Here is a 27,213-nt window from a genome sequence, read left to right on the forward strand (position 1 = left end):
TATTTATTTTCATTTTGGATGATCTGTCCATTGGTGAAAGTGGGGTGTTAAAGTCCCCTACTATGATTGTGCTACTGTCGATTTCCCCTTTTATGGCTGTTAGTATTTGCCTTATGTATTGAGGTGCTCCTATGTTGGGTGCATAAAGATTTACAATTGTTATATCTTCTTCTTGGATTGATCCCTTGATCATTATGTAGTGTCCTTCTTTGTCTCTCGTAATAGTCTTTGTTTTAAAGTCTATTTTGCCTGATATGAGAATTGCTACTCCAGCTTTCTTTTGATTTCCATTTGCATGGAATATTTTTTCCATCCCTTCACTTTCAGTCTGTATGTGTCCCTAGGTCTGAAGTGGGTCTCTTGTAGACAGCATATATATGGGTCTTGTTTTTGTATCCATTCAGCCAGTCTATGTCTTTTGGTTGCAGCATTTAATCCCTTTACATTTAGGGTAAGTTTCAATATGTATGTTCTTATTGCCATTTTCTTAATTGTTTTGGGTTTGTTATTGTAGGTCTTTTCCTTCCCTTCTGTTTCCTGCCTAGAGAAGTTCCTTTAGCATTTGTTGTAAAGCTGGTTTGGTGGTGCTGAATTCTCTCAGCTTTTGCTTGTCTGTAAAGGTTTTAATTTCTCTGTCAAATCTGAATGAGATCCTTGCTGGGTAGAGTAATCTTGGTTGTAGGTTTTTCCCTTTCATCACTTTAAGTATGTCCTGCCACTACCTTCTGGCTTGCAGAGTTTCTGCTGAAAGATCAGCTGTTTACCTTATGGGGATTCCCTTGTGTGTTATCTGTTGTTTTTCCCTCGCTGCTTTTAGTATTTTTTCTTTGTATTTAATTTTTGATAGTTTGATTAATATGTGTCTTGGTGTGTTTCTCCTTGGATTTATCCTGTATGGGACTCTCTGTGCTTCCTGGACTTGATTAACTATTTCCTTTCCCATATTAAGGAAATTTTCAACTATAATGTCTTCAAATATTTTCTCAGTCCCTTTTTTATTCTCTTCTTCTTCTGGGACCCCTATAATTCGAATGTTGGTGCATTTACTGTTGTCGCAGAGGTCTCTGAGACTGTACTCAATTATTTTCATTCTTTTTTCTTTATTCTGCTCTGCAGTAGTTATTTACACTATTTTATCTTCCAGGTCACTATCCATTCTTCTGCCTCAGTTATTCTGCTATTGATTCCTTCTAGAGAATTTTTTATTTCATTTATTGTGTTGTTCATCACTGTTTGTTTGCTCTTTAGTTCTTCTAGGTCCTTGTTAAACGTTTCTTATATTTTCTCCATTCTATTTCCAAGATTTTGGATCATGTTTACTATCATTATTCTGAATTCTTTTTCAGGTAGACTGCCTATTTCCTCTTCATTTGTTAGGTCTGGTGGGGTATTGCCTTGCTCCTTCATCTGCTGTGTGTTTCTCTGTCTTCTCATTTTGCTTAACTTACTGTGTTTGGGGTCTCCTTTTTGCAGGCTGCAGGTTTGTAGCTCCTGTTGTTTCTGGTGTCTGCCCCCAGTGGCTAAGATTGGTTAAGTGGGTTGTGTATGCTTCGTGGTGGAGAGAACTAGTGCCTGTGTTCTGGTGGAGGAGGCTGGATCTTGTCTTTGTGGTGGGCCGGTCCACGTCTGGTGGTGTGTTTTTGGGTGTCTGTGGCCTTATTATGATTTTAGGCAACCTCTCTGCTAATGGGTGGGGTTGTGTTCCTGTCTTGCTAGTTGTTTAGCATAGGGTGTGCAGCACTATAGCTTGCTGGTCATTGAGTGGAGCTGGGTCTTGGTGTTGAGATGGAGACCTCTGGGAGATTTTCACCGTTTGATATTACATGGAGCTGGGAGGTCTCTTGTGGACCAGTGTCCTGAACTTGGCTCTCCCACCTCAGAGGCACAGTGCTGATGCCTGGCTGGAGCACCAAGACCCTATCATCCACACGGCTCAGAATAAATGAGAGAAAAAATGAAAGAAAGAAAAATAAAATAAAGTTATTAAAATAAAAAATAATTATTCCAAAGGAAAAAAATAAAAGTAATTAAAAAAAGAGAGCAACCAAACCAGAAACAAATCCACCAATGATAACAAGCGCTAAAAAGTATACTAAAAAAAAAAAAAAAAAAGGACAGACAGAACCCTAGTACAAATGGTAAAAGCAAAGCTATACAGACAAAATCCCACACAGAAGCATACACTCACAAAAAGAGGAAAAGGGGAAAAAATAGTAAATCTTGCTCTCAGTCCACCTCCTCAATTTGGGATGATTCGTTGTCTATTCAGGTATTCCACAGATGCAGGGAACATCAAGTTGATTGTGGAGCTTTAATCTGCTGCTCCTGAGGCTGCTGGGAGGGATTTCCCTTTCTCTTCCTTGTTCGCACATCTCCCGGGGTTCAGCTTTGGATTTGGCCCCGCCTCTGCGTGTAGGTCGCCTGAGGGCGTCTGTTTCCCGCCCAGACAGGACGGGGTTAAAGGAGCCGCTAATTCGGGGGCTCTGGCTCACTCAGGCCGGGGGGAGTGAGGGGCACGGAGTGTGGGGTGAGCCTGCGGCAGCAGAGGCCAAAGTGACGTTGCACCAGCATGAGGTGCGCCGTGCGTTCTCCCGGGGAAGTTGTCCCTGGATCCCGGGACCCTGGCAGTGGCGGGCTGCACAGGCTCCCGGGAGCGGAGGTGTGGAGAGTGACCTGTGCTCGCACACAGGCTTCTTGGTGGCGGCAGCAGCAGCCTTAGCGTTTCATGCCCGTCTCTGGGGTCCGCGCTGATGGCCGCGGCTCGCGCCCGTCTCTGGAGCTCCTTTAAGCGGCGCTCTTAATCCCCTCTCCTCGCGCACCAGGAAACAAAGAGGCAAGAAAAAGTCTCTTGCCTCTTCGGCAGGTCCAGGCTTTTTTCCGGACTCCCTTCCGGCTAGCCGTGGTACACTAACCCCCTGCAGGCTGTGTTCACGCCGCCAACCCCAGTCCTCTCCCTGCGATCCAACGGAAGCCCGAGCCTCAGCTCCCAGCCCCTCCTGCCCCGGCGGGTGAGCAACGAGCCCCTCGGGCTGGTGAGTGCCGGTCGGCACCGATCCTCTGTGCGGGAATCTCCCCGCTTTGTCCTCCACACCCCTGTTGCTGCGCTCTCCTCCATGGCTCCGAAGCTTCCCCCTCCGCCACCTGCAGTCTCCGCCCGCAAAGGGGCTCCTAGTGTGTGGAAACCTTTCCTCCTTCACAGCTCCCTCCCACTGGTGCAGGTCCTGTCCCTATTGTTTTGTTTCTGTTTTTTCTTTCTTCTTTTGTCCTACCCAGGTACGTGGGGAGTTTCGTGCCTTTTGGGAGGTCTGAGGTCTTCTGCCAGCATTCAGTAGGTGTTCTATAGGAGCTGTTCCACATGTAGATGTATTTCTGATATATTTGTGAGGAGGAAGGTGATCTCCACGTCTTACTCTTCCTCCACCTTGAAGCTCCTCAGTATCTGCTTTTAAAATAAAACAATTTTACAGCATAATGGCTTTGACGTCAGGGAGAATGGGATTTGAAACCTGATGGGCATTCAGTAGTTACTGTATGTACACACACACACATACACACACTTATATATCTTTGGGAAAGACACTTAACCTTTTTGAGTCTGGATGAAGTGAAATGATGCATATCAAATTCCCGTAACAGTGCTTGCACATAGTAATAGTAACAGCTCAGTAAACAATGGAAATTCTTTTTATTATGTTATCACTATGGGATAAAGGCTATCAAAATAGTATGGACAAGTTGCTGAGGTACCAGAGGAGGGATCAACCAACCAGCTTCCTTCATTCTTTCATGGCTTTTTTGCTTTCTTTTTATTTCTTCTCCCAATATAATGGTTTTGTGTCTATTCAACTGCAGACACTGGTCTAAGTATCTCCTTTTATATCTGGCCTGATTTTAACAGCTCTCCAGCTCCACAATTAGCACCCCCAACTCGCCCGACGGTGATGAGCTTGGAAACACAGCTGTTGAAGGGTGCATTCACTCTGGAGCCCCTTTTGTCTCTCCCTCCTGGCACTAGGCATTCGCTGTGTCGGCTCTCCTCATCTCCCACTGCCGGCTCCAGTGCCCGTGGCGCTGGCTTGTGGGGGTAGAGCCCGCATTAGCTCACGGTCTGTAGCAGAGCTGCAGTCGCAGTTCATCTGATTCGCTCCTGAGCACTAGAGAGCTCGACCAGCTCTGCAGCTCTTTATGACATCTGGCACAGACAGCAAATTCCTTCCAGCTCATCTCGTGGAGCTGGGCTCTGTCCTGCCTTAAAACCAGCCCCAGCTCCTCAGTTACCTTCTGCCCTTATTCATGCCCTGCCAGTTCCTCTTTGCTGGAATCTGGATGAGACTGCTGCACAAACTAAGCCTGAGAATCATTTGTGAGGAATTACGGGCCTCCTCCGTGTCAAGATGGCGCTTGGAACTTGGCCGATGGAAGTCTGATTCAGATGTGGTTCATTATAGGTAAGAGGAAGATGATAATCTTTGGAAGAAACCTTCCTGTAAGTCTGATATGTCTGGGAAAAAGGGACAGAAGCTGTCCACTCTCTGACTTAGGTTGGACTGGTGCCCAGATCCAAAGATCACAGGGTACAGCTTTGAAGAAAGGTTATTCTCAACATACCCGATGAGAAAGTACACGCACCCTCAAGTAACTGGGGCCATTGCTTTCTTGCCGTTGAGATCATCTCCCTCAGGAAGGGGCACTTTCTCTCTTTCAGTCCTGAACTCAGAGAGTTTTGCTACTTGGAGAAGCCACTCTTATAAGACAACTTGCTTCTCCTTCTCTGTAGTAGAAGGACCTGCCACAAGGAGAATACAGGGGAAAGTAAACTGTGCCATTGAAGAGGGAGGAGGGTAGGTGGAGATGTTTACCTCAAGCTTGAGAGAAGTTCTGCAGAAGGCATTTTTGAGTTTGCTCAACTTTATTTCTTTCATCCCTTGTTTCTCTGTGGTTTTGCTGCGTGCTTGCCTAGACATGTCACACACAACAGCCTTATAACTAGAAAAGTCTCTGGCCTCACAGGAGGAGGGAGATCTCCCTGAACATAATCCCCAAAGCGTTGGCTGGGAGCAGGAAATGGGAGTCAAAGGGCACATCTGTAGGAGTAATTCCTCTTACTGACAGTTAGACCGTCTTCTTTCTCTCCTCTTCTCTTTGATGATAGGAAGTGCACACTCCAAGCTCCATTTCCTCACACTCTGAGGTGAAAATATCCAGATGAGTAATATCCCCATAGAAAGGGATAAATTTAATCATGAAAATATGCATGCTTGTTTTGACATTCCAAACAATATTCAGCCCAAGCTAGTCTCTGGACACCTAGGCCATAATAGACCATGAGATGAGGAAGGGGATGGGAGAGAGTAATAGCCAAGGAATCACTGATCACCACAAATTCTATGAGCTTGGACATCTCTCAATAATATATCTCCATTGAATTCTCCATTCAAAGCCATTCCACTGAAAATCAAGCCACAGTTCACCTCCCTGTCCAAGTTCTGCTTTAGAAATTAAAACGTCGTGTATGATGTCATAGAGATTTGGGCCGGATCATCAGCAGAAGTCCTTCTATATTCATTAGCATTAGATGAAGGATGGCCTTTTTATTATTAATAGATGGGACAAAGATTGGGCATCGTGACCAGAAATGTTTTGTTGGTCTCCCGTCTAAGATCAGTGGGTCCCTAGTGTGTTACCCCATCGGTTTTACTCAAGCGATTGTAGATTCAAGCAGATGTCACGGATGGCTTTCAGGATGAAAGGAAACTACACATGGGAAACTCAAGAGAAAGATGGGGGTAGTTGTGGAAATTCAGTACAACAGGTGCTCTAGGGAGGGGGGACCCAAAGACAACTATGACCCAGTCCCTGTTCTTGAGACATTAACAATCTAGTAGATGGCGTAGATAAATTAACGAACAATTACAATGGAGTGTGGCACGCACAGCCTGAACAAGATGGCTAAGCACTAAAATGAAGGGGAGGTTAATTCTCTCCCAAGATGCCGGGGTCAGAGAAGACACCCCAGAGGAGGTGACTTTGTGAGGCAGAAGTAATTGTCACTCTCACCTAAAAGATGTGGAACCTGTGGCTCAGTAAGATCAAATGATTTCCCGAAGGTAACACAGCTATTAAAGGATGACCAAGGTCTTCCAGCTCCTAGACTGTTTCCCTTTCCATTGCATCACAGCTGCCCTGGGTGTGGGATGAGGGTGGTGGTGGGAAGGAGAGTTAAGTAGAGGTTTTCAGCGGTGGTGGGCTGGGGCTAGTCAGAGAAAGACCAAATCAGTCTTTATGTCCTGGTTATAGCTGGAGAAATCTTACAATCCTAAACAGGGCAGCTTGCAAGCAAGCAGTGGGGAGTGGCCACCTGTATGACATGAATGCATGCACTAAGATTTCTTGTTTAAAACTTCTTGACAAAAGGATGGAGTCTTATTCTACTACCAATGGTAAAGTTTTTTAAAACATTTAATAAATGTTAAGAGTCATCATCATCACCATTATTATTATTATGCTTTTAACGATAATAGATTATTTCCTGAGAAAGGAAACACTGAGCATTCAAAGTATTAGCGAGTAGAGGGAGATAACACATCACCTTGTGGAATCAAAGGGCTCATGAGAAGAAAGCTGTAAGTGGGAAGGAGACCCTACACCAGCCTAACCATCCTGCCTCTTTTAAGAGGTACACATGGGCTGGAAGTGTCAGGATCATCTTCCCAAACTCCCCATCCCACCCCGACTTCCATGAACCAGACATTTATCAAGCAACCCGAGAAGCCATCCATCAACATGGACAAAAACATGGTCTCTGGAGTCAGACTGCCTGAGCTCAGATCCTTGCCCTGTCTCTTAGTGACTGTGTAACTTGGGAGAATTCCCTCATCCTGCTGTACTTCCGTTTCCCATATATAAAACAAGTATAATTATCATAGTAGTAGCTTACCTGATAAGGTAGATATGAGAGTTAAATCAAATAACTTAATCAGTTAAATTAAATACATAAGAAGCAGCTATGCAATCATTACTTTCATGTTGTAAGTGCTGACATTGTTATAATTAGTGCGATTATTAGTATGTGCTAGACAATAAAGCATAATCCCTGCTCACAATCTAGTAAATGAAAAGACAGTTATGGAGATAAGTGCAGTGGTGGCACAGATGAAGGTGAGGGGCAAAATGCAACCTGGAAGAGTAATACCCAAGTTGACTTTTTAAGCAATTAGCAAAAGGAGTAAAGGTGAGGGCATTCTAGAAAGAGAAAACTGCTCAAAAGAAGGAGATCTGACATGACATGGTGCTTTGGCAGCTGTTCGTAATTAAAGATGGTGGGAGAACAGAATAGGAGGGAAATGAACTGAAGGGGTGGGTACATGGTGCCTTAAATGCCAAGTTTCGGATTTCAAGAAGGGAGTGACGTGATAAGACCTGCATCCGTCCAAGATGGCTTGAAAGAAGTGTTGAAGGTGGGTTGGAAGCGGGGTTGAGATGACCAGCAGGGGAGACCTGTTAGGAGACTGTTTTAGGAATTCAGAAGAAAGGATGAGTGAATAAGATGAGGTGTTAGGGATGGGGTAAAAAAAAATCAAAATATCAAATGAAGGTGTGATGATTTGGAAACTGATTAAATCAAGGAGGTAAAGGGAAAGGAATAGTTAGGGAAGATACCCAAGTTTCAGGTTCGGGCACCTAAGTGGGTAGAGGTGCATTCACAGAGATGGGATAAGAAGATCTGGAGTGGGGGGGATTTAATTTAGTAAAAGTTAAATATATGTACTCCATCGGTATGCATGTGTGCACACACACACACACACACACACACAGGGATACTGCTGAGGTTGCACACAACCTCAGTTAAGATTACAGTGAAACTGAGATATCAGCGTATTGCGGACAGGGTAAGAATTGGCACAACCATCTGGAAATTAATTGCACCATATTACTGAACCATTTTGGAAGGTTTTAGTTACTCTTAGAAGGAAGCCCAACTCAACCGACTTAAACAAAGACAAACAAATATAAAAAAACTTTGCACAAAAAAGGAAACCATCAACAAAACAAAAAGGCAACCTACTGAACAGGAGAAGGTATTTTCAAATGATATGTCTGATAAAGGTTTAATACTCAAAAATATATAAAGAACTTATACAACTCAGTATCTTAAAAATCAGACAACCCTTTTAAAAATGGGCAGAGTACCTGAATAGATAATTTTCCAAGGAAGACATAGTGACGGCCAACGGGCACATGAAAAGATGATCAATGTCAATAGTCATCAGGGAAATGCCCTGATCAAATCACAACTATAATGAGGTACCACCTCACACCTGTCAGAACAGCTATCATCAAAAAGACAAGAAATAACAAGTGTTGGTGAGGATGTGGACAAAAAGAGAACCCTTGTGCAATGGTGGGAATATCCATTGGTGCAGTCACTGTGGAAAACAGTACGGAGGTTTCTCAAAAAACTAAAAATAGAACTACCATACTATCCAGCAGTACCACTCCTGGGTATATACCTGAAGAAAAAAAACGCTAATTCAAAAAGATATATGCACCCCAATATTCAAAGCAGTATTATTCTCAATAGTCTAGATATGGAAGCAACCTAAGTGTCCGTCAACAGATGAATGAATGAAGAAGATGTGGTATTACTCAGCTATAAAAAAAAGAATGAAATTTTGTATTTTGAGATAAAGTGAATGGACCTAGAGGGTATTATGCTTAGTGAAATAAGTCAGACAGAGAAAGACAAACACTGTATGTTTTCACTTATATGTAGAATTTAAAAAATAAAACAAACCAACAAATATAATGAAACAGAAACAGACTCACAGATACAGAGAACTAGTAGTTATCTGAGGGGAGGTGGTGGGAGAGAGGCAAAATAGGTGAAGGGGATTAAGAGGTAGAAACTACTAGGTATAAAATAAGTAAGTTATAAGGATATAATATACAGCACAAAGAATATAGTCAATATCTTATAATAACTTTGTATGGAGTATAATCTATAAACTATGTTGTACACCTGAAACTAATATAATATTGTAAGTCAACTATACGTCAATAAAAAAAGTTGGAAAATGCTTTTTTCAAGTCTGCATAAATTTGATCTTATGCCAAACAAATAAACATATTTTTAAAAACCCTGTAATTTCACATGACAAGAATTGCAGAAGGAGAAAAGTTTAAGGGTTGGTTTATTCAGTCATTCAAAGTGTAATAAAGATCGAGGTTCTTTCTGTCTTTCTGCTCTGCCATCTGTATGTTTGTTCTCCTCCTCATCACATGATGACTGCTATAGCTCCATGCATAACATCTTTACCCACCAATAACTAGAAATGCTGGCGGGATGGGGGAGACTATCTCTTCCTTGAAGCTTTTTTTTTTTTTTTTTTTTTTTGCGGTATGCAGCCCTCTCACTGTTGTGGCCTCTCCCGTTGTGGAGCACAGGCTCTGGACACACAGGCCATGGCTCACAGGCCCAGCCGCTCCGCGGCACGTGGGATCTTCCGGGACCGGGGCACGAACCCGTGTCCCCTGCATCGGCAGGCGGACTCTCAACCACTGCACCACCAGGGAAGCCCTGAAGCTATTTTTAAAGTATAAGAAATTGTTCCCTGAAATCACCCCTGCAGACTTCCCCTCACCTATATTGAAAAAGCTGTATAATATTTCCACATTTGTTGGGTTAAAAAGTACCCTTACACTGGGGATATTTTAGATTGGATTTCTACATGACCCTACCAAAGAAAGTGTTTTTAGTTTTTTGGGTTTTCTTCCTGACTTCTACTAAGCCTTGTAGATGTCTTCAGCACATTTGTTTTCTTCGATTTCTTTGTGGAAAACAGTCAGCTAATCCAGCTTTTTATGCCTGAGATCCAGAAGATGTACACCTGGGGAAGGCCACTGAACTTGAATTAGTCTTTCCTGTTTCTGAGTCTTCTTGCACAACAGTCTTCCTCTTGTGCATGACCCTGAGGTCAACTGTCATCCTGAAATGTTTATAAATACAACGTGAAAAAAAGCATGAGGTCACAGCCCAGGATAAACCTCACGCCATGTCTTTAGGACTGTTGCCATAGCAGAAATGTATGCAGGATTGAAAAACACTCTTGAGTCAAAGGACTCTTATACGGTCCAGAAGCTGCAGAGCACCTGGCGTGTGGAACATACACATCACAGAGCGTGGGGACCAGCCTCAGTCAGAAGCCCCTGAGAAGAGGGGAAGCTTCTTTTTTGAGTTATGTATGCTCCTTCATCCTCTGTCGCTCACCTTGTCTTCAGGAGAGAACCGGGGAGTAGAGGAGAGATAGATTTGGTAAACGGCCAATGAGACAGCAAAATTGCAAAGACATTTTACTCATAATATTCATTCTTAAAAATGGTGGGAAGTGGGCTTCCCTGGTGGCGCAGTGGTTGAGAGTCCGCCTGCCAATGCAGGGGACACGGGTTCGTGCCCCGGTCCGGGAGGATCCCACATGCCGCGGAGCGGCTGGGCCCGTGAGCCATGGCCGCTGGGCCTGCGCGTCTGGAGCCTGTGCTCTGCAATGGGAGAGGCCACGGCGGTGAGAGGCCCGCGTACCGCAAAAACAAAAACAAAAACAAACAAACAAAAAAATGGTGGGAAGTTAATGCTTCAGTGTAGGACAGGGGGGGTTGTTGATATTCTTTCAACAGTTATATAAAGACATCTAGAAGAGTTAGGCTGGCTATTGAGGGGTGGAGGGGTTCAGGGAAGAGGGACTGGCCCTTGGGCTCTGTGCCTTTCTGTGCCCTCCCTTGTCCTCTTGTCTGGGTTGAATGGGTTCTGTGTGAAAAGTTCCGTTGGCTCCAGAGCAGCGGTCCTTACTTGCTTTTGCGTGGCAGAGAATTAGGATAATCTGGGGAGGGGATGGAGCTTCTCCCCCACATAAATGCCCATATTCGTATGAATACACACTCTTGTACCTGCTTTTGAGATCATTGGGGGTCCCCCTGAAACTCATAAATTAGAGTGTCCATGTAACCCTAGGTTGAGACTCCTTCCCCTAGAAAGGGCTTGCAGGTGAGAACTTCAGTGAAGGAAGCAGTGAATGAGCTGGTTGGGGGTTGCTCTTGGCTCAAAGGGTAGTTAAAGGAAACCCAAGGTTCCTTTCTGTGGTGTCCCTCTCTACTCCCCCCGCACTAAAAAACTTACACTCAACCCTAGACATCTTGGCATCTTCCCATTCTAGCCACTGCACAGAATGTACTCAGATTCTTTCATTATTCTATTGGGTTTAAAGTCTACACACTATTCAGATGTCCAGATAGGTAGTATTTTCCCATATTTCATTGATTCCAAGTCCCATACATTTTTCACCTTTTTCATATCCCTGCAATTGGAATGAAGCTTACGATAGAAATAAATGAATCAAGAGATTTTAACATATCTTTCTGAGTAACACAAAACAAGCAGACAAGATAATGAGTAAGTACATCGAAGACGTAAACCATAAGATTAATGCGTTCAATCTATTAGACATATATAGAACAATAAAACAAATGACTGCAGAATATATGTTGTTTTTGAGTATACATGTAGTACTCACTAAAATTTACCAAATGCTGGGTGATAAAAATAAATATCAACAAATTTCATAATACTGACAACAAAGTATGTTGTCTGACCACAGTGGAATTATGCTAGAAATCAAAAATTTAAAAAAACACTAGAAATTTTCCCAAATTCTAGAAATTAATCAATACAATGATGAATATTCCATGAGTCAAAGAAGAATTTATACCCAAACAAAACATTTCTGTCTGGCCTTCAAAGGTTCCCCACCATCTGAATCCTCCCTACGCATCCAATTCTATTCCCACCTCACTCCAACTCTATGTTCAGAGTTTTTTATTCACTAGCAACAAAATATACAGAATACGGTACTGCTCCTAGAGTCTATCACAATACTAACCTTTATTAGAAAAGTACAATACCAATATTTATTAGAACATAAATGCTAACTCTGTGCTTCAGGAGAATAGCAGAATTCCACTTTGGGATACACGCCTCTGGGAAAACACTTTAAAGAACTGTTAGACAAAGCTGGAACACAGGGTTTTGTCTGGCATGAAAGCAGTTGAGACAGCCTTTATTATGCAGACAATTGTTCTGTTGGATGAAATAATAATAATTTTTCTGCCTCCCCCCACTCCCCAGTCATGTTCTGAGAGATGAAAATTTGGGGAATACTGAAAGAGAGACCTTCAAAAGAAGAGGTGGGAGAGGAGCTGAATACAGAGGGAGGATGATCTACGAAATCATGGCCACGGGTCAGGATCTAAATGGCAACCTCCTCTGGGATGGAGACACAGATAACAGGGAAATGAGTTCCAACTCAGTAGAGGGAGTAGATGTGGGTTTCCCTGGCTACAGAGAGGATGTGGAGAGAATGACATTAGCACACAGAAAGAAGGGGAGAGTGGGAAAGACAGAGTGAGAGAGTAGGAGAGACCTGAAGACCAGTGTCATTTGATACCCTGGGAATGACCCATGGGCTTTGAGGGTGGGTGGTGGTGGGTACAGAGAAGACAGCAGACAAAGGAAGGATAAAGACCAGGGATAAGGAATTCAGGAATGTGGAGTACCTGAAAGAAGTTTCTTCCCTCCACTTCTCTAAACAACTCTCAGTGGTGTTGGGATACGGAAAGGGAAGTATGACCCAGAAGTTGAAGGGCTTAGAGGCAACGGAGCTACAATTTGTAGTTATATCTCATTTTGAATTTTTTACTTTTGCTTTATGTATCAATCTCATTTCTCCAAGTAGATTTTTAGCTCCTAAAAGAAGACCAGATTTTGCCATTTCTATCTAATCTATCTATATACACAGAGAGATAGATATACACATATGTATATGTGTGTGCATGTTATTTTTATACACACATATACTTGTGTATATGTACATATACACATATGTATGTAAACACACACACACACACACACACACACACACACACACACACACACACTCATATCTATATCTTTTAAAGGTCCCAATCCCGATTAATTCACCTTGTACGTGAAAGGCCATCTCCGATATATTGCTAAATAGCTCGGAAAAGAAAGATTCAGCAACCATTGCTTTTGTGCCTATTTTGTTTCAAATTACTCCTTTATTGCTGGGAGGCAAATCTCCCCAGTTTTTGTAGCCAATCTTTGCTGTGTTATGATTTTTAAATGGAAATCTCCAGTCACTATGACTGTACTTCACAGCTTTTATTTATGTGTAATTTCTTTTTAAGCACATATATAGATTTCCTTTAAAATGTGGCGTCTATGTAGCTTTTAAACAGGTATGATAGGGACTTCCCTGGTGGTGCAGTGGTTAAGAATCTGCCTGCCAATGCAGGGGACATGGGCTCAAGCCCTGGTCCGGGAAGATCCCACATGCCGCAGAGCAACTAAGCCCATGTGCCACAACTATTGATACTGCACTCTAGAGCCCGCAAGCCACAGCTACTGAGCCCGTGCACTAGAGCCCATGCTCCGCAACAAGAGAAGCCACCGCGATGAGAAGGCCAAGCACCACAACGAAGAGTAGACCCCGCTCAACGCAACTAAAGAAAAAGCCTGCGCGCAGCAATGAAGACCCAAGGCAGCCAAAGATAAACAAATTAATTAATTAAAAAAAATAAACAGGTACGATACACTTCTTGGGGTTTTTTTTGTTTTAGTTTTTTTTTATTAATTAATTTATTTTTTGTCTGTGTTGGGTCTTCGTTTCTGTGCGAGGGTTTTCTCTAGTTGCGGCAAGCGGGGGCCACTCTTCATCGCGGTGCGCAGGCCTCTCACTGTTACAGCCTCTCTTGTTCTGGAGCACAGGCTCCAGACGCGCAGGCTCAGTAGTTGTGGCTCACGGGCCTAGTTGCTCCGCGGCATGTGGGATCTTCCCAGACCAGGGCTCGAACCCGTGTCCCCTGCATCGGCAGGCAGAGTCTCAACTACTGCGCCACCAGGGAAGCCCTACTTCTTGTTTTTTAAAAAATGCAATTTTTTTTTTTTTGGTAAGCAGATTGCAAGCTATTCTGTCATCATTTCCACAGAAACATGGTTTTCAAGTTCACAACTGACATAATGTATATGTCAAATAAGAGTTTGATGCTTCATCAAAACTGGCATTCATGTAAATATGTAGGTTAGCCTGATAATCAATGTGTCCTCTAACCTCTATTCAATGTCATCATAATTGTCAATTTCCAAAGCAAATTGAAAAAAATTATTATATCAAAATACAGGAAGAAGTACTGTTTGCTATATATAATCAACTGTTATTTGCTTCCAGAAACATTATGTAAAGACAAAAGAATAAGTACTATTTATTCTTGGGGTTCAGTGACAAGGGAGAAAGAAAGAACACATAGTCCTAGAGCTGGGAACTAAAAATCTAAGAGGCTCTTCTATTGCCTTGATGAATGGACTTAAATAAGGCACTTTAGTTTTCTGTGCCTCAATTTTAACTTTTGGTCATAATAATGAGGCAGCTTTTTGATGTCTTCCAGGAAGCCCCCTGGTCACTAATGAACGCCTGGCAGTTACTTTCCAACTTAGGGTTTATTACATTTGAGCACTGTCTACAGACCTTTTAAAGAAAAAATTGTGGACCTCAGTGCTACCCTAAAAGAGATATAATAATAATATTCCATAAACATGTACTAAAATAGAACTTGCTATAAATTACCACAAAATAATAACAGATAATCTTTACTGAATGCTTTTCATGTGCCAGCACTGTACCAAGCCCTCTCTGTGCATTAGCACATGTATCCTTGTGTTTTTAGCATTAATGAAACTATATCACCGAAACCACATGGTCAATAAAATTCAGTTTGACAATATGAATATAAATGTGATGGATTATGTTGTTTCACTGAAACTAAACCTTTGACGTGGGGTTTAATCATGGGGGAGAAATGAAGCCTTAGTTTTAATTTAAACATGCTTTTGTGTTTTAACTTTAGTAATATTAATACAGATAATGTCTTTTTACGTACAACTAAACTGGCATTTGTAACGTCAAGCCTTTATTCGATAATCGAGGACAATCAAGTCTCATACTTAACCAAAGCTCTGATAATGAGCAGTCCTCAAACATCAACTTTAATCGAGTGTCGCTTGATATCTCTGCAAAGCTGACTTGTTCACTCGGAAATAAGGTTAAGATGATGTTATGAAAATCTGCATTAAATGGGTACCTAATCCAATGATGACTGGACTCAGAAATGGAAAAATTCACCCTCATATGCTTATGGCTCAGTGAAGATGAAATCCTGCTAGAGTTTCTTCAGTCTTTTTGAGTTCTCATGACAACATTATGGTATATTTCAAGACTCAATTCTTGCGCTAGTTTTCTCCACTGGGACTTTTATGAAACCTGCATTTATATGATGAGCTGTGCTGTCAGTTGACCTTCACCCAGAAGAAATGCATTTGTAAACATAAATGTAAATTCAAGTACTGGAATGACTAAATAAAATTCAAAATTTCTCAAAGAAATTGTGGATGTCAAGGTTTCTTAGGCTTTAGTTTGAGAAACATAGTGTACACCACTCACTTGGCATTCTAACATATTCTGCCTGATGCTATTATTTAACCTTTTATGTATATTTCCACCTCTTATTTTACGTGGAATTAATCTACACATCTTTTGAAAAATACAAGAGAGCATTTGAAACCTTTTAAAAATATATCTATAATTATTTTTAGAATAACTTGGCTCAAAATCATGCCAACTTTTGAAGTGTTAATGTATTTTTCAGAATACACTGGTGAAGAGGGGGGCAGCTAATTACTTAATCACAATGCTGGGTGGTTTCCAAGACAGCATCTCTGTACCCAGTTACCTTTTGATGTCATATAGGCCTGATTTTCCATGAAATCATATTTTTGTTCTCAAGATATGTGCTTGTAATGGTTAGTTTTTTAAATATATATTTAGTGAAACCACAATTATAAAATGTTAATTTTGTGATGGGCAACAGATAAAGAAATAGAAAAGGTCTATTCACCTGAATCATATTTTTAATATAATTTTGTCATTCTTCTCATGGTCTCACATTTTCCCTCCATCATCTCCTCTCTATTCAAGAAATTAAGCCTTTTTGTTCTCCTTATCTCAAGGTAGGAGGTGATACATCAGAAAGAAAAAAAAAGGGTAAATCAGAAAGCAAAAAAAAAAAAGGATACACATTCTTGCTTCATGTTTTGAAAGCTATGAGGGATGGTGAAGCACAGAGAAAACATTTGAGAACAGCTATACTATCTCTCAATACCTGCACGGCATACACAACACACACACACAGATATGCATGCACACACATACACTTCTCTCTCTCTCAAAAAGACAAAATAAATCCCCAGGTAGGAAAAGCCTTCTAGAAGATAGAAGAGTATATTAATAATAAGTATGGGTGACCACTGTTTGGGTGGCTTCCCATGAAGAAGCCTGCAGAGGTAAAGACTAAGGTATGTGATCTCTGAGAGCCCAGGGACCAGCCCTCTGCTTCCAGAGTAGACCTCTGAGGAGGCAGCAAGTCATTAGAAGGAAATGGTTACGTGGTGGGGTTTGACTAGTGGGACCCCAGGGCCATAGACTAACCCATTCTTGTCCATCTGCTTGCTTCAGACTGGTGTCATTCCTATGTCTCTGAGTCTGGCACAGAAACAGTGCCAAGAAATCTTTTGTTAAGGGTGCAGGCAAATAAGAAAAAGGATCCTCTCCATAAAAGCAACCTGCATGAACAAAGAACTAGGGACCATATAGAGTCATATGCTCCTGTTATGTCTTCTTGAGGAATTGACCCTTTTATTATAACGAAATAACTATCTTTATCCCTTGTAATATTCTTTACTCTAAAACCTATTTTCTTTTTATAAGTAAAGTCTAGCTTTCTTTTGACAATTCTTAGCATGGTGTATCATTTTCCAACCTTTTACTATTATCTTATCTTACATTTAAAGTGCCTTCTTTTTAAACAGCATATAGTTGGGTCATTTTTTTAATCCAATTTTACAATCTCTACATTTTAACTGAGGTATTTTGACCATTTAAATTTAATATAATCATTTATATGGTTGAGTTTAAATCTATCACCTTGTCATTTGTTTTCAGTTTATCCCATTTGTTTTTTGTTCCCCTTTCCCTTTTTTCTTTTTTTTTTTTGACTTCTTATGGTTTAACAGTATTTTTATGATTTCATTGGCTTATTAGCTATAACTCTTTGTTTTGTTATTTTATTGGTTGCTTTAGGGTTTATAGGATACATTTTTAACTTACCAAGTGATGTTACACAACTTCATGTATTCAAATGATATTATACCACTTCATATACAGAACTAGAGATTTACAATAGTATCCTGCTATTCTTCCCCTCTCAAATTTTGTGCCATTATTGTCATATATTTTAGTTTAATACTACCCACACTTAATTGTCATTATTTTTCTTTAAACAGTCAGTTATGCTTTAAAGTAATTTAAATATTAATTAAAACATATATTCACCATAGATTCCACTTTCAGTCCTCTCCATTCCTTTGTTTAAATCCATGTTTCCATCTGGTATCATTTTCCTTCTGTGTGAAAGACTTTCTTTAACATTTCTTTTAGTGCAACAATTCTTTCACCTTTTATATGTTTAAAATGTCTTTAGTTTGCCTTGGATTTTGAAAGACATTCTTATTGGGTATAAAAATCTATGCTGGCAATTTTTTTCTTTCAGTTCTTTAAAATTTTCATTTCATTATCTTTTAACTTGCACTGTTTTAGGTGAGAAATTTGCTGTCATTCTTATCTTTGTTCCTAAGTATGTGATGTTTTTTTCTCCCCCTTTGTCTGCATTTAAGATTTTCTCATTATCACTGTTTTTGAACAATCTTATTATGATGTGCCTTGATGTCGTTTTCTCTACATTTCTTGTGCTTGAGGTTCATTGAGTCTCTTAGATCTTTACGCTTACAGTCTTCATCAAATTTGGAAAAATATCAGCTGTTATTTCTTCAAATATTTTTGCCCCTCCCTTCATTTGGGGGACTCTATTTATACATATATTAGGCCACTTAAAATTGTTCCATAGTTTGGGACTTCCCTGGTGGCACAGTGGTTAAGAATCTGCCAGCCAATGCAGGGGACACGGGTTTGAGCCCTGGTCTGGGAAGCTCCCACATGCTACGGAGCAACTAAGCCCGTGCACTGCAGCTACTGAGCCTGCGCTCTAGAGCCCATGAGCCACAACTACTGGAGCCCACATGCCACAACTACTGAAGCCCATGTGCCTAGAGCCCACAATAAGAGAAGCCACCACAATGAGAAGCCCGCGCACCACAATGAAGAGCAGCCACTGCTTGCTGCCAACTAGAGAAAGCCCACAAGCAGCAACAAAGACCCAACACAGCCAAAAATAAATAAATAAATAAATTTATATATATAATAAAAGGGTTGGATGTGGTTGCTTCTCAGGAATGAGAATTAGGGATGGTGAGGGGTAGATAGAGCAAGAAACTGCTTTCAAAAAAAAAAATTTGTTCTGTAGTTCACTGATGCTCTGTTCATTTTTTAACATTTTCTTTTTGTGTTTTAGTTAAATAATTTCTGTGACTATGTCTTCAAATTCACAAATCTTTTTTCTGCAATGTCTAATCCTTGTATTTTTCACCTCAGACATTTTAGTGTGTATGTCTGAATGACCACCTAATTCTTTGCTACTTAACTTTGTAAACATATAGAGTACAGTTGTAATAACTATTTTATTGTCCTTGTCATCTAATGCTTATGTCCTTTTTAAATTAATTATTTTTTTCTCGTCATCAGTGATTGTGTTTTCCTCCTTTTTTTCATGCCTAGTAATTTTTGATTAGATGCCAGATTAGTTTTACTTTTGGAGGTATTGAATGTTTTTGTATTTCTAAACATACTCTTGAGTTTTGTTCTGTGACATAGTTAAGTTACTTGCAAACAGTTTCACCCTTTACAGTCTTACTTTAAAGGTTTGCTAGGCAAGATAATAGCAATACTCATGCTGGGGCTAATTGTTCCTCCCTAGTGAGGCAAGATCCTTCTCCTCCTAATACCCTGTGAATCATGGGATTCTCTGTTTGGCTGATGGAAACAGGTAGTATTTTCAACTCTGTGTGACTGTAAGGCATTTGTATCTCTAATCATTTCAGGTGCATTTTACCCCGGCCTTGAATAGTTTCCTCACATACATATCTGATCAGCACTCGGCTAAACATCTGAGGGGCCCCTCAGTAAATCTATGGAGTTCCTTCTCTGTGCAGCTCTCCACTCTGCCATGCTCCTCCCTGTATAATCCAGCTCTCCTGATCTTGTCAGTCTCTCAGCTCTGCCTTAACTCAGGGATTCTGCTAGGTTCTGCTTGGGTTCCCCTGCCTGCACTGCAACCTAGAAATTCTCTCAGGGTGGTAAATCTGGGAGCAATTCTATAGCTGGTTTAATTAATTTGTTTTAAACTTTCTCTCATAACTTGTTGGCCAGTGTCTTGAAAACCATTGTTCCACACATTTTGCTAGGTTTTTTGCTTGTTTGTTTGTTTTTGGTTGTTTCAGGCAGGAAGGTAAACCTGGTCCCTGCCTGGTTCCACCTTGGCCAGAAGCAGAAATCTTGTTAGTTTTCAATTTGCCTCTTCCCGCCCCCCCCCGCAACACCTATAATTGATTTTCTATGAGGTAACTGAGAGTTCTGGTCCTTAACACATCTCCAAAATAACGGCTTGGACATTCCCGTTCACTACTGAGTCTCCAAGGTGTGAATGGCAGTGCTGTAACCATATGAGCATTTTCTTTGTTTAACTGACAGAGGAAAACATAAAGTCACGGATGAGCTTCCATGGAATATCATGTTTCCAGGTGTACTGGAGTAACAGATTAAAAGCCCTCTAATTGATAAGCCCTCTAATTGATAAGCCCTCTAATTGATAAGCCCTCTGATTGATGATAGGTCCTCTAATTGATAAGCCCTCTGATTGATAAATCATGCAAATGATAATAGAATAAGTTTATATTTACTCAGTTGATTCTGTATTCATTAAAAAAAGACAAGTAGACAGTGTAAAGGATGGCAACAAGAAAAGATTTACAGTATTTAAAAGGAAAACTACTTTTAACTTAAGCAGATATTTATGAACAAAAGCTTTGATCATTTAAAATGAGTATTGTCTATTTAATTTAAAGAAATTACTTAAGATCTCTATCAAGTAGTTAAATGAATGAGATTTTTTTCAAAGCCTCCTTGAGTTATTGTCTCATCACTAGTTTTCCACAAATTCGTTTAGTTACCACATCAAACACAGATAAGAACCCCTACATGGCAGATGGTACCTTTCTCTTTTATACCTTAAAGTGACAAATTTTCTTTTCCGTTAAACATATTCTCTAATTTAGCCTGCTTTTCTTTTTTAGGTCTAAATTGTATATTGATAAATGAGCAGAGTTTTTAAATAAATGAAATCTTTTGGTGTGAAGATACCAATACTCTTATATTTATAAAATGCTAAGTTTTCAGAAAAGAAAACCTTCCCTGAGGCCAACGTGGCCATCCTTGTTTGCCAAGACAGCACCCTCTGCCTCATGTTTTAGTCTTCCAGCAGAAAGAAGATTATAAATTGAGAAAACTTACCCTCAAACAAAAGTCTACCTATCTTTAAAAAAAGAGTGAGAGAGATGGCTTTCACAAACATATTTCAGTTTGCTTTAATTTATTAAACTCTTATGAGGAAAGTTCATACATTTTTATTACCTCTCTACAGTGACCTAAATACTGCTTTTCTCTGCCTTTCAGGAATCCATGAGGATTTACCCTGCTTCCTGTTGGGAGTCTGGAGGAGAGAGAAGCAGAGACTGGAATAAGAAAGGGCTTCAACAGGTATGAAGTACCAAAAATGGGACTTGAATCATACATAGCATTTCAGGGGTGGTGCCAAAGGGGACAGTCAGAACACAAGATGAGAGACAAGAAAGAAGAGGAAGCATTTAGAAAAGAGTGAGTAGTGATTTGGCTAAAGCATCAGGTTTACATGGAAGAATGACGGCCACTAATACTAGAAAGGGAAATTTGACTTCACTATAAAAGGGCTTCAATACTAAGCTGAGACAGTTGATGTTAATTTAGCCACCAGTAGTGATTGTTAGACATTTCTGAGTCAAGAAATGATAAGAAACACCAAAGGGAAACCAGTTCATATCTTAGTGTACTTCCTTCCTGTCTTTTTTTCTACACTGACTGGATATTCGTTTTCAAACTTTCATGGTTGTGATAATACCATATATTCTGAATTATTTTATAATACAACTCTGTACTACTTTAAAAGCTTCATAGCACTCTAAACCAATGTACCCCAGTTTATTCAACTGTTTTCCTATTTTCAGACATTTCATAGGTTTACATTTTTTCACAAAAACAAGATTGGCAAAATATTGGTCACTGTTGAAGCAGGATGACGAGCATGTGGGTTCATTCGCTGATTTCAGTTTTGTGTTTGTTAAAATTTTCCACTCTAAAAGCTTTCAATGTTTTCACTATGATAAATAATGCTAAAATGCCAAAAAAAAAAAAAAAGAAAGAAAGAAATGATATGAAAGGAATGTGCTTTAGGATTAATCTGGAAGCAGTGGTTGACCAAGTGGTGGGTAGAATGAGAAAGAGGACGGGGCCCTAAAGATCAGAAAAGAGGTGACGGTTCCCTAAATCTTCATGGCCTTTAACGGTTTACCATGTACTTTCACATACAGAGTCTTATTTGATCCTTACAATAACTCTATGATGTAAGTAGGAAAGGTATTCTATTTTAGAGATAAAATCAAGGCTCAGTTCAGATCCTCTGATTTATGCCAGTGTATTTTTCACTGTACCATGATGCTTTTTGACAATTTGGAGATCAACTCTACAACTGCGGGCCTTTAAATACTGCTCAGCCTTGGAGATTCTTGGGAGTTCTTTCAAGGGCTGCAGTTGTAGGCTCAAGGCAGTTCCACCGCTTCTTATCATAGCTGCTTTTCTTACATAACGGACTTTCGTATGAGATTTCCTTTGATAAAGGAGTTCTGCGGGGAAGGATGGATTGGGAGATTGGGATTGACATACATACACTCCCATGTATAAAATACGTAAATAATGAGGACAGACTGTATAGCTCAGGGAGCTCTACTCAATGCTCTGTGGTGACCTAAATGGGAGGGAAATCCGAGGAAGAGGGGATATATGCATATGTGTGGCTAATTCACATTGTGGTACAGCAGAAACTTAACACACCATTGTAAAGCAACTATACACCAATAAAAAAAGGGGGGTTCTAGAGGCCAGCAAATAAATCAAATAAAAGACAAGTTAAAAATTGCCAACCTACAGAACTTTGCAATTAATTAACTATGAGGTGTGATGGAGATAGGGAAATCAAGTCTTACCTTGTAATATTTGTGCCTGGGTACTAGGAACAATGGTAGCAGCGGCAATAGAAGTAAGGAAGGCAGAGGAGTGGCTTGAGAAGGCAAATATGATCATTTTGATTTTGGTTAAAGATAAAGATATCATTGAAGCACCCTGCAGGATCTGGAAGATAATGAAGACCTAATTTCTACTCACAAAGATTTGACATTTTAATAAAAGACTTTAGTAATTGACGCTTAACAGTTAAACTGAAATGAATATCTCGGTCAATAATTACTTCTAAGAGAGGAACTAGTATAAACTGGAGTAGTCAGAGAATTCTTCATGGAAAGTTCGGAATTGAGCTAGACCATACACTATGTTTGGATGGTTGATAGAGGATTTTGGTCAGTAGAGTTGGCCACTTACATAACTTGCCAACTCTGCGTGGCATTGATTTGGTAAAAGGTAATGCTTTATAATTTTGTAAATGTGTTAGGATGAATTCATTGTCTGCCATTAGCATAGGAAAACATAGAGTGAGATTGTTCCAAATCCCAGAGGACCACCTGTGGACCCAGAGAAATCAAATAATGAAAACTGGATGTGAGATGTTATTGATGACAGCAGCTAAATCAGCACTCAGGAGCCGATCATGTCAAATGATGAGGTTGACTCTAGGTCAAATCAGACCATAGGATGTAAACATCCAGCTTCATGGATGTTTCTACAGTATCACTAAAAGGATCGATAGGAATTAACCTTATTCAGGAAGAGGCAGCAAGGAAAGTAGCAACAGGTACCACCAGGAAGAGGAGACCTAACAAAAGCAGAAGCCGAAAAAGTCATGATGATTTCCTATCTATTCTTACTTCCATGTGGCAAATGAATCTGTATCTACTGGACCTGGCTGGGAATTCTTTTCAAGGCAGTTCTTTGTGTAGGATTTCAAATGTCCTGCTGCTCATAGGACACCATGTAAAAAGACCTGGAGAAAATAGCAAAAATACAAATATGTCCACCAAACAAAACTTTACCTCCTGAAACCATTTCATCCAAGAATTCAGCCTGAACAAAGAACCCTAAGACATTCCCTTTTCCATTGTTCTGAAAGACTGTAAAAGTTTTCTCAATGTAATTTTTATCACCTTTCTTTGCCTCCTTTTTTTTTTTTTACCATTTATGAACATATGTGTTTTTTATGATATTCACAACATGCTTGTGTCACAAGATTCAAATTTAATTTCCTGCAATTACTGCACAATATGCATGGCAAAAAATGATATAAAAATGACAGAAAATAATGAACAGTTGCTCCATTTCTGCTAAGTTAACTTCTGGAAATAAAACTCAAGCATACCCAAGTCGAAGCTTTTGATGTCTGTCCCCAGTCCATGTTGTTTAGAGGCATTGGTAAAAATCGTTAGAAATTTTCAAATCTTCTGATAGTAGCAGGATTTGGTTTATTGGGAAATTATCATCCTGCACATCCAGAGATTTAAGAGAGGTTGTAACTTCCCTCTAACTACCCAGGAAATGTGGAGGTAGGGTGGTTAGCTGGTGGTTTATCAACAATGCTTTGCACCTTCTAATTTGGAGTCAAATATGCTTGAGCTAATTGATTCATGTCATTATGTATCTCATTTCTTACAGGTAGCAATAATGAACTTGTAGACAAAAGCTTATTTATAACAGAGGTGGAAGAGAAATCCGTCCCCCTACTACTTCTGTGGAGACGCTAAAGCACTGTGATTACAAACTCTGAATCTGGGGCCATCAGACCTGGTTTAAAATCCTTATCTACTACTTGGAAACTGTGACTCTAGGACAAGATTTTTAACCATTCTAAGCCTCAATATCCCCATCACTAAAATGGACATTTGAAAAGTTTTTACCTCATAGGAATGCTGGAGATTAAATCAGATAATGCATATAATGTGCCTGGTATAATAACGTAAGCGCTTGATCCCCATTAGCTATTGTCATAAGGATGACGATGCCGCCCACAAGAACAAAGGTGAGTGACCAAGGCCTTCTCCCGTGTAGAAAATAATAGCTACAGTGGATTGAGATAGATGTTGGAGTACAGTGATGTCTGCTGCATGAGTGACACCTCCCACCTGTGTTTATTTGCTTGGTTCTAATTCAGGAATCCAAAAGGGGAACAAAATATGTTTTTGTCTTACTAGGTGTAATTTTCATGAAATGTCATCCCTGAATTGGCTTAACTTTTCCCAAATGTTCATGAGTGGAAGAAAATTCTTAAGTAAATAGTAAAAGAAAGAAAGGAAGAAAGGAAGGAGAGAGGGAAGGAAGAGGGAGAGAGAGAGAGAGAATTGCAAAAGATGACTGACTTTAAAGATAAATTCTTTGGGGAAAAAAAAAAAAGATTAACCAACATCATCTCCTGCTAAATAAGGTACACTGACATCCATCATGTTGGCATTTGATGGCCTACAGTTCTGTAGGAATGAGCCATGCTTTCATGTTTTTACTCCATTAAAGCATAGAAAAGACTTCCTGAATAGGATTAGGGCTCTCTGTTCCATCTATTTGCTTTTCTCAGTAAACTTGCTGCCAATAAAATACCCAGTTATTGAAAAAATAAAATGACATAATGGAGGATATTGAGGATTATTTAAGCCTCCTTCATGTTGCCTGCGTTCCCTGGCTGCCCACTGTTTCTTTACATTCCACCTATTACTCTCAGTGTATCTAGTCTTCCAGCCCTTGGATTGGAGCTGACAGGAAAGGATGTGTCTAGCGTGAGTCAAGATTCCTTGGGTGTCTCTGCTCAAGGAGAACAAAGGTGAAGAGGGATGGGTTCTCTGAATGGGACTGAATGAGAATTGAACCAGTTCTGTATACTGGCTGCTTAGAGCCCCATGTTGAGAGTAGGTGTGACCTTGTATCCCGGCTCAATGGGAACAAGGACGAGTCAAGTACGATTACCGAAGTCTGCCACGGGCCCTGTATAACAGCCACGTGTTTATGTCATCCTTGATCCAAAAGTTAGGGACTCACATTGGATTATAGAGGCAGATCAGGGTACAGGGGCAGTGGTAACAAACGAAGTAAGGAAAGAAGGGCCATAGAATTCTAGTTCTCACGGAAAGCTCATAACTATAGGTGACCCATGGGCATTGGCTGGTATCACATCTCCTCTCTGTGGTTGATACAGTTGAACAATGAGACTGGGACTGTTTGAACAATCACGGACTGACCACTGATTCACACCATCGCCACCTTCACCCCCTGCAAACACACACCCTCATTTTACTGGATTGAACTAAAAATCATTTAACTTCAATTTTTTTTTAATTCATTTTTCATGGAAGCCCAGGTCACCTTGCTTAATCAGAATTTGGGATACATGTTTATCACCCAGACATTTTTCATGTTTTGAATTTCATAAGCTTCCCATGGTTATTGAAACATTTTAATGAAAACACAGCCATAATCATTTTGAAGTGATTGAACACACGGATGTCTTGCCTAGCATGGAGTACATTTTTAAATGTGAGTAATAAGCCAGTGGCATGGAAACAGCAGGTTTCCACCAAAAAGCCATCTTGAAATCACATTTTGCACAGACCCGTTTCACGTAAACAGAAGTCTCCCGTCACCAGAATTTCCACTTCAGTGAACAACAATGAAAGAATCCACTGGTATCTGCTTTAGCGCAAGGTTTTTCCGTGGGTAAGTGCCCCCAAGCTAGTTCCCTTAAATGAATTAAGGGTCCATGTACGGGAAACATGAATAGTTCTGTTGTAATGTACATGTAAGCATTCACGGAGTTGATTGATTGTGACCCCTGTTTTCTTTTGAATTAATACCAAATGTAAAAGAAAATGTTTTAAAATTAACTGTTTCATAATAGTCACCCATTGAAAACAGTCTTGGTAGATGTGAACCAAGGATTAAAACATTGGTTGAATACCATCAAAAGTGTAAGTCAGCGACCTCTTTGCAGGAGTGGAGGTTGAAAAACCCTTTTCTTAGGTTTCATTAATGCAAGTAGAGTGTCCATATCATCCTCTGTGCTCTGCAAACACATTTATTATAAACTTTTTCAGTGCTGGTTCCCGAGATGTAAGAGGGACAGTGACAGAATTGAATTGTCTGGAAGAGGACAAATGTAAGAAAGAGGGGAGTTTGGAAAGTATGTTTTATGAGAAACAAAGGAAGGAGATACGATTTTTTTTTAAGAATCTAAATTGTCTTCATGGAATTATTAGAATAATTTGAGAAAGAAGGGCAACCTGCTATTGACTGTTCCCTAGAGCAGAACAAAGAATGGGGTGGAGGTATCACAAAAGCAAATTTTGCCAAAATATGAAACGGATGTTTCTAAAGATCAGTGATTTGGTTTTCCCATTTTAATGCTTGTTCCAGCAGGGGCTGGTCTCTGTACTTCAGCTGCTATGAAGGGTGTATCCCTGCCCTGGGATGAAGGGAGTACTCCCTTCAAAGGACTATCAAATTCTCTAATTTCTTCCTTATCGCTCTTTGGTCTGTCAGTTTGGTTTCATTCAGCCTTTGGAATATATATGTAGTTTGTCTCATAGCAATCAATGAAAGGATCTATTTGGAAATTGTGTCAATGAAATCTTTTCATAGATGAAATCATATTATAAATGCACTTAAGGAACTCACTATTTAGAGGAAACAGAATGTAACTCTTTTGTTAAGAATCCTTTTTGCGGTGCAAATAATGACTTCCAAAAGGAAACATTTTGAGTTCCTTGAAATGGATTTTCTTACACAGAGACATCTGTATATCCCAGCAGTGCAGGATGCCCCGCAAGTCAGTAAGTTGTAGAAG

This window comes from Phocoena phocoena, chromosome 13 (genome assembly GCF_963924675.1).
Source record: "Phocoena phocoena chromosome 13, mPhoPho1.1, whole genome shotgun sequence".
Lineage (NCBI taxonomy): Eukaryota > Metazoa > Chordata > Mammalia > Artiodactyla > Phocoenidae > Phocoena > Phocoena phocoena.